Below are 13,800 nucleotides of genomic sequence, written 5' to 3'. Positions count from 1 at the left end.
GGCAAACGCCACCGCTGTGTGACTCGGAGCATCACGGCACACGATGGAGTTGATGCAGACGCCGCTCACATGGCCGATCCTCATGCACTTCCTGCATTGACGGAGCTTAGGCACAAAAGGTCGAACTGGATGACGAAAGTGTCCAACCTTCACGTACGGTGGTATGCAGTCACCCTTGAAGGTCAGCTTGATGCATGTAGATCTTCTTAACTGCTGAACTTGAATGATGGAAATGCCGTTGGTTGCCGGCTTGATCAACATGGGTAAATCTGCGTCACTGATGGTGATGTCGACGTTGTAGATTACACAAACCGTAGTGCCGCTGTCCTGGATAATAAGGGGGCGTACACTGATGTTGCCGAGTTTGGTGATTGCGGTTAAACTCTCTAGTGCACTTCGCTCCACCACATCAATGGCAATGACGTTTTTGAACTGGTTTATTCTGACATCTTTAATGCCTCTCGGTACGAGGCTCTCCAGATAAATAGAGATGGCTTGCCTGTTCACGAGGTTCAATTTTTCCGCTGGGTTCAGCGGCACAAACAAGGCTGTATGCGCCGAGGAACTTCGCGCCGTGATGATCGTTGGCGTTCTTGATGAGGACAGCGTTGACGTGCTCTATGAGGACGATTCGGCTTATCTACGCAGTCTGCGCTTGGCCTTCTTGCCAACAACCGGTATGAAACCGTCGTCGGCCGAGGACTAGGAGTCTTCACTTGGCGCCGAGTACACAACAGTGCCCTGGCAGCTCGAGTCACTCTGGCGGTGCAGACGCTTCCTCTGGGCGGCTGCTGCCGACCTACCGGGTTCCAATAGAGGCCCAGCAACCTCCACTTCCATCGCTGTGGCAAAAAGGGAGCAGCGCCTCCCTGATTATAGCACAAATTGAAAAAAAAAACGGCAGAGACGTGAAGGCAGCGTTCTGATACAGAACAACTTCGTCGTCTTTCACCTGTTCGCACTAAACTACTGCATAAAACATAGACTCGAATCCCAAAGCAATCGCTCGAAAAAAAAAGTGACGACTTCATACGCCCCATTTTTTTTTTCATTTCTCTACCAGGCTTTTTTTTTTTCGTTTCTCCTTCACCGTGCTACGAACGTGCGATGGTTTGTTATCCTCCGCAACAGCAATGCGCCGTTTCCACCCTAATATTACGCGTTTCGCCCCCGTTTCCTCTCTAGCGACAATCACTCACGCGTTGCTACATCAACATATTACGCAACTCTCGATACAATACTTTCATTCTTTGAAGGCTCGTTGGTTGCTCCCCGTGCCTTATCATTTCAGGGAAAATCATTTCAATAGCATCATTCCCACTCCCCCCTTCCAGACAGTATACGTACATGTTGCACCGATTCTGACATAACCGAATTGCCTCGATGGTCAGTGACGTGAACATCTAATATTACATCTTCGCTAGGTGGGCATACCAAAAGTGAAGTTATATCGAGACGGTGCATTAAGGCCGGTTTTATGCATGCGAGCGCATCACCTTCACACAGCCCATCTTCCTTTATATGCCGTCCGGGTACTGGAGAACGAGGTACTCCTGGTCATTGTAGAGGCAGACAGGCAGAAAGAAAGAAAGAAAGAAAGAAAGAAAGAAAGAAGAAAGAAGAAAGAAAGAAAGAAAGAAAGAAAGAAAGAAAGAAAGAAAGGAAGAAAGAAAGAAAGGAAGGAAGGAAGGAAGGAAGGAAGGAAGGAAGGAAGGAAGGAAAAAAGGAAGGAAGGAAGGAAGGAAGGAAGGAAGGAAGGAAGGAAGGAAGGATGAAAGGAAGAAAGAAAGAAGGAAAGAAAGAAAGAGAGCAATAGAGAAAGAGAGCAAGAAAGATAGAAAGAGAGCAAGAAAGAAAGAGAGAGAGAAGAAAGAAAGAGGGATGGAATGAAAGAAATGATAGAAAGAAAGGTAGAAGGAAAGAAGGAAAGAACGAAGGAATGAAAGAAATAAGGATAGAAAGAACCATAGAAAGAAGGAAAGAATGAAAGGAAGGAAGGAAGAAAGAAAGAGGGAAGAAATAAAAGAAAAAAGGATAGAAATAACGAAATAAAGAAAGAAGGGAAGAAAGAAAGAACGAAGGAATGAAAGAAAGAAGGATAGAAAGAACGATAGAAAGAAAGAAGGAAAGAATGAAAGGAAGGAAAGAAAGAAAGAAAAAAACTAAAGAACGAAGGAATGAAAGAAAGAAGGATAGAAAGAACGATCGAAAGAATTAAAGAAAGAAAGGAAGGAAGAAAGAGAGCAAGGAAGAAAGTGAGAAATAAAAAAGGAAGAAAGAGCGAAGAAATGAAAGAGAGAAGGATAGAAAGAACGAAAGAAAGAAGGAAGGAAAGAAAGCAGGATAAAAGAACGATAGAAGGAAAGAAGGAAAGAATGAAACTAAGAAAGAAAGTAAGAAACAAACAAAGAAGGAAAGGAGACTGTCTACGGGGTTTTGACGTCCCAAAGCGACTCAGGCTATGTGGGACGCCGTAGTGAAGGGCGCCTGTAATGTCGACCACCCAGAGTTATGTAACGTGCCTTAACATAGCATAGTGCACGGGCCTCTAGATCATTCGCCTCCATCGAAATTCGACCGCCGCGGCCGGGATCGAAGCCTTGTCTTTCGGGTCAGCAGCCGAGCGCCATAACCTTTGAGCCACTACGGCGGCTCCAAATAAAGAAAAAAGATGAAGGAAAGAAAGAGCGGAACAAAAAAAGAGTGGGAGAATGAAAGTAAGAGGGAGAAGGACACAAAGAGAGGGAGAAAGAAAAAAGAGAGAAGGGAAGGAATAAAGAGAGAGAGAGAAATAGAAAAAAACGAAAAATGAAGAAAAGAGTAAGAAAGAAGGAAAGAAAGAGGTAGAGAAGGAAAGTGAAAGAGAAGGAAAGAGAGATGGAGAAAGAAAGCAAAAATAGGGAAAAGGAAAGAAAGCGAGGGAGAAAAAAGGAAAATGAAGGAAATGAAGAGGTAGAGAAGGAAAGTGAGAGAGAAGGAAAGACAGAGATTGAGAAAGAAAGAAAATATAAAGAAAAGGAAAGAAAGCGTGGGAGAAAGAAAAAGGAAAAATGAAGGAAAGAGAGAAAGAAACAAAGAAAGAAATAAAGAAAGGAATTGATTGTGGATCGGCGACAATCCGTGTTCAGAATAAAGAATCATGTGGAAGTCAACGTCTGCCGTGTCTGCTCGTTACTTCCTGTCGCCGCCTTTAGCTGCCTGGGCCCGAAGTAACGCAGACGTAAACCCTCTGTCATATTGGCGTCCGTGTTCAACGCCACTAAATGCATTCAGCAAAGGATGCATCTTGTAGTGCGTATCATCCTTCTGACATGCGGACATCTTGTTTTCCACAACTCATACTTAAGGAGAGTTGGTCAACCACTTAAAGCTCAAGAGGCGACGCTCCGCGCAATTTCATCGTTCTCTCAGTAGACAGGTAGCCGTCGTCTGGAGAAACTCACAATCCGGCACTTTCCCAAATTTACCTTGGTTACACACTGTCTGACCAGAACAATATCTTAGCAACCGCTGCCCAGCCTGCGAAGAGGTCTCAGACCTATTTCGCTTGATATGGTACTCTCCCGTGCAACTAGAGAAATAGGAGCTTAGGGAACTGAGCCGTACGGAGTGGGAGACGAAGTTGGCCTATGCTGAGCTCCCCTTTCAGCTTGAGCTGATCAGCCGAGCCTGGAGTTCGGCCTTCAACATTGGTTTCCTGGACATGGGAGACCCTCCGGTATGAACTCTTGCTTAATAAAGTTTATTAACGCAACAACGTTAAGGGCCCCGTTCAGCGGAAAACCCTGCCTCGTAGTCGTCGGCGGCGACGGCGTGGAAGAAAAATCCCCAAAGAAGCAACTTCGATGGGCCACGTAGATGGCAGGTGGGCAACCTAGGTCATGCGACCTTGTGACGTCATCACAACCTGCCCACTAGATTGTTAGCAAACTGCCCACTGTTGCATGTGGCAGTAAATTAATCATTTGGCGCGAGCGGTTCCTATGTAAGAGCAACCTCACAAATTCACAAGCCCCATCGGTGGCAGCACCTGCCTTCACAGGGCAGTAGCCCATCGCTTCAACGCTGCACCACTGCGCCAGGTGTGGTATGAGGACCACGGCGATCTGTGAATGTAAGGTATGGAATGAACAATTCGGCAGATTCAGGCATTAACCTATTAATTTGCTATCGCGTCATACTCTTTAAGGCGGAGCATAACTGCCCCCCCCCCTTCCAGTTCTCCTCTTTTTTTCATTCTTCTGCCAATTTTTTGGCTAAAATCTTCTCTTGATCCCAGAGTTTTTCTTTTACACTCATATCTGGTAAATTCCATCACACCCTCTGAATAACGAAGACAGGAGAAAATTATTTTGCTTGTAGAATGCGTTTGTTTTAAGATTTTTCTTCGCCCTCGTAATGTACAGCGCGTTCCCTTGCAGCAGGCGCACATGTCACGTCTTTTGCCACAGTGAAAGACGACGGTTCCCCGCGTACCCCTGTTCGAACGTGCCCTCTTCAGAGCGGCCAGCGTCGGTGGGCTGACCCTCGGCGGCTCTCACTCAGAAGTCGCCCGCAGCGGCCGAACGGGAGCAGAGGGAACCGCCCAACAGAGCCCGCGCTCCTCGGCTTGGCGCACCTCACGGGGAGCTGTTCCATCCTGACTCCCTCTCTCTCGCCGTTCACCAAGCGAGGGCGCATATGGTGCGCCCGGAAATGCGACGTCGGCGACTTCGTGGATGTCACCGACGGACGAAAGCTGCACTGCAGCTCAGGCGCCATCCGTGTTGTGACGGCCAGCACCCAAGATCTGCCAGGTTGGAAGCCTCCTGCATTCCCCGCGATCGGCGAGGGCTTTCGACTGCTGTCGTCGACAAAAGCGGATGGGATGAGCACTTGGACCCACGTCCTCGACCCCTTTATCCTTTTAACGGTGGCCAGGCTGCGGTCAGCGAGGCCTCGTTTACCCCCAAGAATTGCTGGTCTCATCGCCTGCAGCACAAGCAACAGTTCGTGCAACCTGGAATATTCGTAAGCAGTGTCGCTACTACCTGGCGGCGCCAACGGACGCGCAGCCAGTGCGACTGAACGACCCCTATAGCTGAGGTCAACATCCTTCTGAACAATGGCTTGCCTCCAGCGCGAAAGGGTTCCGACGTCCAACGTTGTTACACTCAGGAGGTCCGTCCGGGAGCCCCGAACTTCGGCGTCAAGATCTTCCATCGACGACCCAGCAAACAAGTAACTCTCGTAAAATCATGCGAGGAGCTCCTGTCTGTCCTGTTCAATGATGTCCAGGTAGCAGTAGCAAGCTTTGCCCAGAGCCTCAGTGGCAGACGAAGTCGACGAGCAGAGATCTACTGGGAACATCAACAAGACGCGTCAGATATGCGAAAAGGGCTCAACTTCTGTGTACGCCTTGCGGAGGTATGCTCCCTCGCACGCAGCTTCACCGCGTCCACCGCCGACATTCGAGTGCACCAGCTTGTGGCGCAGGACAAGCGCCAGCTTCATCAAAGACCTTCCAGACCCAATCAAGTCTCTGCAAAGGAGCTCAAGGTGCCTGTATGGGATGGAGCACGACGGTGTCGGCAGCTGAGGCTGCTCACGCGCGGCTTCAGCGCGGTGGATGCGGCTCAGCTCCTGGGTGCACTTGTCCGGCGTCAACCATTTGCGCCGTACTCGTTACGCCTCTCTAGGATGATTTGCTGCTCGAGGGCACCTGCTCTACAACCATCGCAGGTGGCCGGCGTCGCTCCTTCAGGATTTCTTCTGAGCGTATCAGCTGGTGCCGGAAACCCCAGATGGCCAAATGGAAAACGCCGCATCTTCGCCAGCTACTAAGACATGTTCGCTGAGGTCGAGCTTATTTTGCAAAAGCCGCTCAGCAAGAACAGTCACCGGCTGAAGATGCTCTCTTGATCCACACCGCTTTGCATTTCGTGGTGTGAAGACCGCGCGGTATGAAGGCGCACCTCGAGTCTTCAGAGTCGCCAGGTCCTTTGGACACGCCTATTTTTCCCGGCGATACGAAAAGAAAAACAACTGCAGCTAAGAAGGCAAGGAGGCCAGCGACGTCCGGATGTTCCCAAGAGCGCGGCATTCAGAAAACTTTTACATATGCAAGTTACATATGCAAGGTTTGTTCATGTTGTTGCCTGCCTTAACTCTACAAGACATTTTTTTTCTTCAAAGTGCTAGGGCACTAACGAAGGAATCAAATTCAGATGGTCTTGACACAGTTTCTTCCGAGCTTTAACCGCGCCCCCTGTGGACACATCCGTGGATACCTGTGGCCATGAGGCCTTGCGTCATGGTCGACTGGCGATTGCTGCGGTCGCAGAGCCAGAGCTGCAGCCTGCGATGACACCTTTCTGACTGACTGATGATAAGCCAGGACACACACCGCAGATCTGGGCTTACATGCCAGCCTCCTGCGCGATTAAATACCTGAAGCGGAGGCTAATAAAACCTTGTGCTAGCAGCCACTGTTTACTTGTTAAGTTCATGTTTCGTTAGCCCATTAGAAACGGTGTTGCGCATAAAGATGGAAGTAATGAAATGCAACGGCGTGTGAAAACAAGGACGAAAACACAAAGTCGACAAGAGGAAATGTTCGCAACGTTGAAAGTTGAGGCGCCTGGGATTTGTTAGTATTTCCATGACGGTTATTCTGCAAGTAACGGCGCACGGGAGATGTACAGTCTTTCAAGGCTATCCTGTATACTAGAGATCTACCAGTGTAGCTTCCGTAATCCAGTAGGCAGATGCCATTAAAATTCGCTTTATATTTACTATGCATAAAAACGGTCGCTGAGCTAACGAACCTTTTGTTCGAGACAAACACTTGATCGGTGCCAAGCTGACCGCCACTCAAGACGTCTTCAGCGCTGAGTGGCGGAGTAGTTTTTTGGTGAAAATTTACTTGTTCGCCGCGCGCAAATGGTCAAGTACACAGAAGAGAGAACGTAGGCATGCACAGGGGCTGCACAGGGGATGCGTCTATAGCACGCATTTAACTTCCTGTACACGTGCCCCTGTGCTGGCACTCTACATCTCCTTTTTTATCAGTTCCCTTCTGTACATGGACTGGCAAAAAGTACCGTGAACTAGAAGCAGCAGCCTCGACAAAAAAAAATTTCAGCGAACGTACTAGCGAAGTAGAACGTTCTTGCGGGCTAGTTGGTTCATTGCAGAAAAAAGGTTAGTACTGCGCGAATTAGACACGACAAGAGAACAGGAACAAACACGACAACACAGACGCAGACTTCCAACTGTTTATTCGAAACCGAAAGGCAAACGCTATATAAGCTGAGCAGCGTCTGCCCTTTGCTGTCGACAGAGAAGAGAGCCAGGCCGCAATGCAATATCAATCATGAAAAGAAGTTCAAAAAGTGCGATTCGGGCCTTGTGTACAAAATTCCCCTCACATGCGGTCGAGTTTACATTGGGCAGACTGGTAGGTGTTTCAATGAACGGGCACGTGAACATAACTTGGCAGTGAAGAACAATATGGGAGGTCATCTGGCACATCATTGTAAGAACTGTAAAGGGACGGGCAAGGGAAAGAATAAATACCTTGCAAGCCACTTTTGCGCAACACTAACTTCTTTTTAGATCGAGAGATAAGACGGAAAGGGAGGTGGTTGAAGCCGATCATATCGTAAAAAATGGTGAAAAATGTGTCAGTACTCCGTCTATTTTGCTTTCAGTGAGTGAAATCGCGTTTCTAGAAGGCCACATATAATTGTTTCATTTATCCTAATTTTGTTCCTGGATATATGTACCCCAAGACAGAAAATGTAATTTTATCAGGTTTTATGCTCACCATTACAGTTGTTATTTGTTGCCGTCCATATCATGCTTGTTTTTCTATACCTCATTCCACTCTTTTACCTGCTTTTAATCTTCACCTTTACATGTGTTCTTTGTTGTTTCCATGTTCTCATGCTGTTTTTTCTAATGTCACACCATGATTTTTGGCTCGTTTTCATAGTTTTTACTCTTGTTGTCTGTTAGATCACCTGCATTATCATTTCGCGTATTTTTCACCCTCTTCACTCAGGCTGATTCTTAGGTTGCTTACTTTTTCATTATTTTTTTTTTCATTTTCTTGACTTGGAGTGTCTGGGGACATGCTGACTGAGTACTCTGTCGTGGTTTATCGGCTCTTCTGAAACGTAACAATTCGATTAATGTGGTCTAGATTTTAATCCGGACATGTGTGAATGACAGTGATGGTTATGTGCTAAGGTTCATCCCTTATATAGCGTTTGCCTTTCGGTTTCGAATAAACAGTTGGAAGTCTGCGCCTGTGTTGTCGTGTTTGTTCCTGTTCTCCTGTCGTGTCTAATTCGCGCAGTACTAGCGAAAGAAAGGATACTCTGGCAGCGATTAGCAGTTCTGGAATGGCTCAGAATGGCTTTATCTCGGCTTGCTTCGCACTCGTAACAGCATAGACTGCCGACCGCAAAAAGGCGCCCGTTGCGTGCGCTGAGGCTATCGACGTCGGTTCAAGGGCAGCGCATCACCGCTACAGCTGCGGATATCAGCTCTGTGACTGCGACAACTACGCCAGTGGCGTGGACTCCGCGTACAAGGCGCAAATGCTGTCCTGCGCAGTACCAAGCCTGGAAAATATACCGCTCCTTTCGAGCACCTGCACAGGTTCACCAACTGCTTCAGGGTTCAAAAGTTTCTCCAACCTTCCTCTTTGGAAACTTCTGGGCCGTCCTGGCGATCTTCGGGCTCCCGTGTTTCCTCTAGAACTTCGTATTTAATGTGGCGCTTTCTTAGACATCACCTCGAAGCCGTTCGTTCTTAAGGCAACCCGCCGATAAAGCTCTTGCGAAATGGCAGCCAGGGCTTATCGTTGGCGATAGTTCTGCGTATGTGCTAGCGAGACAGTGCGAGTAGTTCGCTTCCTACGCACTCCATGCAGTGCTACAAGTTCCTGCTTTGCTTTGTGCCTCATCAAGTGTCTTGCTATGCCATGCCTCGATCAACCGATTTGCTTGCAGCCGAGAAAAAAGAACAAGATCGCGGCAGGTAGCATTGTGATCATTCATAAACGTATAATCTTGTTTCTGTCTGCTGGCTCCGGAGCAGACTGTCGCGGCCGCCTAGATCTCGTTAGGCGTGCGTGATGATGGCAGAAAATGAAATATATTGTACCGATCTGCTTGCTGTTGTGCAGATGTCCACTTCAGCACCCGATGCTCGTAAGCATGTACAATGATCACGATGAATGCAAAATCTTCAACAAATCCTAGCCGAAAGAGAAAACACACTGTACACAGACGCGGCTGCGTACCCGAGATTCTCGAGAAATCAGAAACAGAATGGTAGCAACGGCAATAAACTCTGCACACAGGGAAATAGCCAGCGCATCATTCAAGGACTGTGCGGCCGAGGAAGCCGCAGAGGCTGCCATCTCCCTGGCGGCGGCGGAGGGCTACCGTATCCGAAGGTCTCTAACAATATTGACCGACTCGCAAGCAGTATGCCGAAATTACATGAATGGCAAAATAGGACGGAAAGCTCTACATATCCTTAAGTCGGCCAAAATGCCGCAAACCGAGGAACAACAACTGCAACACGTAATCATGTGGGTACCAGGACACACCGGTATCACCGGGAACGTAGAGGCAGATAGGATTGCTCGAGAGCACACAAACCGAGCCTCCACTCAAACTGTCCTCGACAATCCAGCAGCAGACCCGGTACCCCTGAGCTACTCAGACATTCTAAACTATAACAGGGGAACGCGACTCAAATATCCGCCACCCCATAACAGCCTACACCAACAAGATGCAGTAGGCTGGAGGTTGCTCCAAACGGGGACTTTCCCCAATCTAAACACATTAAGTAAACTCTACCCCATGCAATACAGCAGCAAATGTCCGTGGTGTGGAGAAAAACAGACGTTAATGCACATAACGTGGGTGTGTCAGAAAAACGAGGATCTAGCTGCAATAAACAAAAACCCGAGTGCGGAACAGTGGGAGGGGATGCTCTCCAGCGAGGACCCGGCCGTCCAGCGCGGATTGGTGCGGAGAGCCTACCTGGCGGCATACCTCAGTGGAGCACTGGACTAGGGGCCCCAACCCTGTTAAGACGGGCTGCAATAACTCATCGGTAGATGAAGAAGACAGCCCGCGACCGCTAATAACACATTTTAATATCAAATATAAATAAAGTTTTTCCTCCTCCTCGTTCGATATCCTGGTAACCTTGCAGGATAAACTCTAGCATCTCGCGGGCGAGTGCGGTAAGAACGACGAGCGACAGCCCCGTTTTTCCCACGTCGATGCAGCATGCCGAGTTTCTCTGCTGGCGCCTGAAGACCGATGCTGTACGTCGCTTCCCAGAATGCTTTGTGCCAAGCTCGCGCTCCTTTCCTGGCTTGCCTCGAAGAAACCGCAGTGATGAACTGGCAGGGTGCCTTGCACAGTTTATCGCTTTCCCTACGGGGCAGTTCCTTAAGCTGTGGCCACCGAGGTCCGCGTCTCCCGGGCGGAACTTTGGAGCTGTGCTGTGATGGAAGTTGTGGGCTGCAGCTGCACACAGCGCACAGAGAGGTAGTCAGGAACTTCAGGCCAAGAAGAAGTTGGTGACGGTACAGATGTGGCAGTGCCTTTATTTGATGAACTATCTCTCCGAGGCGGAACGGAGGGAGCAGCCCTTGGCGCTCACGCCGGGGCAGTCACCAATCGCTGTCCGACGTGAGCTTCATGCTGCCTCGTCCAACCTCTACGGCTCCCGCCAGACTGACCCATGTCTGCTGCCGAGAATGAGATAGCTAAAGTTGACAGCCCGGAGAACGGCGCATTCGAAGAGTTTCACGGCGGTTCCGCGTTCTTTTCTCCTAGAGCTCAGCGGTGTGCCGCCCACCCGCTAATGTAGATTGCGCGCGGCTACGGCCAAGAAATAAAGAGACCAGAGGCCAGTTCAGAAAGAAGAAAGCCCTTTTCCATTCTGACACCAGGACACGCCAGCCTGGCTGGGAACAGCGCGGTGGATACCGTAGTTTGAGGATAGACAATCCGAGCTGCGGTTGGCCCGCTCTTAACCCCTATTAACAGCTAGCTCACAAAAGAACAGGCAACCGCTTACAGGTGACTACAAACACTTACCATAATTTACACATCCTCAAAAAATTCACCGAAGAGCCTATGAACAAAAGGCGCCACCCAAACGCCAGAGAAGCCTTCGCAATAAACGTTTTTCATTCATTCATTTTACATTCTTCTTTATATTATGAAAAGGATATCTTGCTAAAGGTACGAAATAAAATAAGGTAAGGGAGGCGATCCTTCGTACTGAGGAATGCCTGATCATGTTGTATAGGAAAATTAGCAAAGAACCCGCACACCCCTCGGGCTTCTTCTGAGTTTCATCTCCAAGCTTTCTCTGGCCACTTATGCTTCCAAGGTATTCGCATTAACGTAGTAACCTATGCGAAGAAAAGCACGAAGGGTTACGCTATTTGCGAAATATCCTTGAACCAACATACCCGTCACAGGTTTTAATACTGCAAGATACCATTCCAATTTAATTTATTTTAGCTTATGCTACGTTTCAGCTTCTTAGAATCGAGCCAATGGTCTTGAGATTGAGCCGACTACAGCTGTTGACGCGTTGTCTCACCAGCCGAAGACTCAAGAACGGTACCGCGCTGGGATAGAACCCTGAGGAATTACCCACGCTTCGCTACGTCAGAATGGCCTTCCCGGAGAAGGAAGCCTTTGTACAGCGAAGGAATTCAGACGGAAGAAACAGCGCCCGTTCGGGGGAGCAAAGGACGGGGCCATCGAGCAATTGCCAGTTTGCGCTAGTAGGCGGCCCCACAGTGAACAGATCGCCGTCGGTTTGAATTGACGCCCAGGGCATCGCACGGACCGCATGTGTTTTCAAGATGGAGCGACCAGCACCACCGTTGCTGCACTACAGGAATTAGAAGAGGACTTGCGATTTCTCCTCGCCCGTTCCCACGGGTTCACTGTGCCTGCTTCAGTGCTGTGCTTTTTTAATTGGCTCCAATCTTGAAGTGATGTGCTCAGTATTGGATTGGCCACCACCCTGGCGGAGGGGCTGGACTTTAGGTGTTTTAAGAACGCTGCTGAGTGAGAAAGTGAGAAAAGTGAGAAAAAAATGCCCACCCAGTCTCTACAAACCGTCTAATTGTAGTAAGTTCGCAAAAGTTCTTTTTTCTCATTTGTCTTCATGCGAATAAATCCGTGTTAAATTTTCTCCATTCCTCGAGCCGTCTTTGCTTCAGCTACAACCACCGATTTCTGACTGCCTGCAGTCCGACGTCTCTGCCCCTGGCTACTCTTGAGTCTGCTACTGGAGCAGACGCAACGCATCATCTCATAAAGCATTTATACTTGAGCCATCTATCGTCAGTGCAACAGCATTTAGGCTGTCGTCTCATAAATTTCCGGATCCTCCGCAACAAAATTACCAGATTGGTCAATTCTCTACTGACGTCATCAGGGTTACGTGACCCCAAATGACCAATCAGAGGGCACCGCGAAATTTGAAATTGCCCGCAAAATTCTCTGACTGCTCGAGAGAGGTCACCTGACCTTGTCACGTCATTAAAACCTGCCCACCGAATTGTGACCAAACTGCTCACCGTTGCCGAATTTAGTGCAGAAGCCACCTGCACACCGTGGCGCTGCGCATGAGCCTTACGGGAGTTAAGCAAGAGCAACCTAGGTCGTACAAGCAACAGTGGTGCCTGTGTTTGAACCGCACCAGCAGCCGAACGCTGTAACCATCGAGGCATCATTACAAATGTTCTTTTGCATTTCGTCGAATCCGCTAGCCTCTACTTATTGGGCGGTGCGGTAGTGTTATTATTTCGCTCTGTGACTCTTAAAACTGTTCTCATCTAATTTCTTCTCCAATTATCTCGTCTAACTGTTCTCGTCTAACTTCTTCAACTGCTCTTTTTCGCCTAATCCTACACCTACCCGCCGCAGAGGCTTACTGGCTATGGCGTTCGGCTGTTGAGACCCTGCTGTAGCGGCTTCATTTCGATTGAGGAGAAATGCAAAAAAGCACTTGTAATGTACGATGTCAATGCACATCAAGAAAAAATCTAGATGACTCTAATTAATCTGGAGCTCTCTATTACGACGTCTATCACAGCCTGTGTGCAGCTTTCGCAGTTTAAACTACACATACCATAATCTAACACTGGGAGAGCAATTTAACTGCGGAAAGCGCGTCGTGCATGATCTTATTCGAAAAGAGCTCGATATCTACATTTAACATTAACGGCTGGGTTTAAAAGTGCAGCCAACGCTGTCTGCTGTCGTTAGTGAAGGGCATCCATGCTCCGCGAGAAAGTAGAATTTTCACACCGTGAGGCCCCTATCCCCTTGCCATTTTTGCGGGCTCGTTTGAAGTAATGGCAGAAAGCATGAATTCAAAGATATTCTCGACGGCGTTGGCAGCTGTGACGGCGGTGGCGGGCTCCGTGCAGTGTCCAAATGTCCACGGGCAGCTGCGTAGCTGGTCACGTGACTGCAAGCTAGTTGCATGGTGCGCCGAATAACATCCTGGTCGCTTGAAGAGCCCTCAACTGGCAGGCTGTCGCTATAAAAGAAACATGACAGACAGTGGAACCGGCTTCTACCCTATCAAACGCAGGTTGTTCCCTTGTTTCTGAAGCAGCCTCTTTTCCAAGCCGGCTGTTCAGCGTTCACGCGTTCCAGATTAACGAGCCCGCTTTGCCCGTTCAACGAACCAGGTAAAAAGGATGGAAACCTGCCCATTCCCGGCTTCTCCCCTCATAAGAGCAGGAATTGG

The sequence above is a fragment of the Amblyomma americanum genome, chromosome 1, assembly GCF_052857255.1.
Source record: "Amblyomma americanum isolate KBUSLIRL-KWMA chromosome 1, ASM5285725v1, whole genome shotgun sequence".
Taxonomy (NCBI): domain Eukaryota; kingdom Metazoa; phylum Arthropoda; class Arachnida; order Ixodida; family Ixodidae; genus Amblyomma; species Amblyomma americanum.
This window is presented reverse-complemented; position numbering follows the sequence as displayed.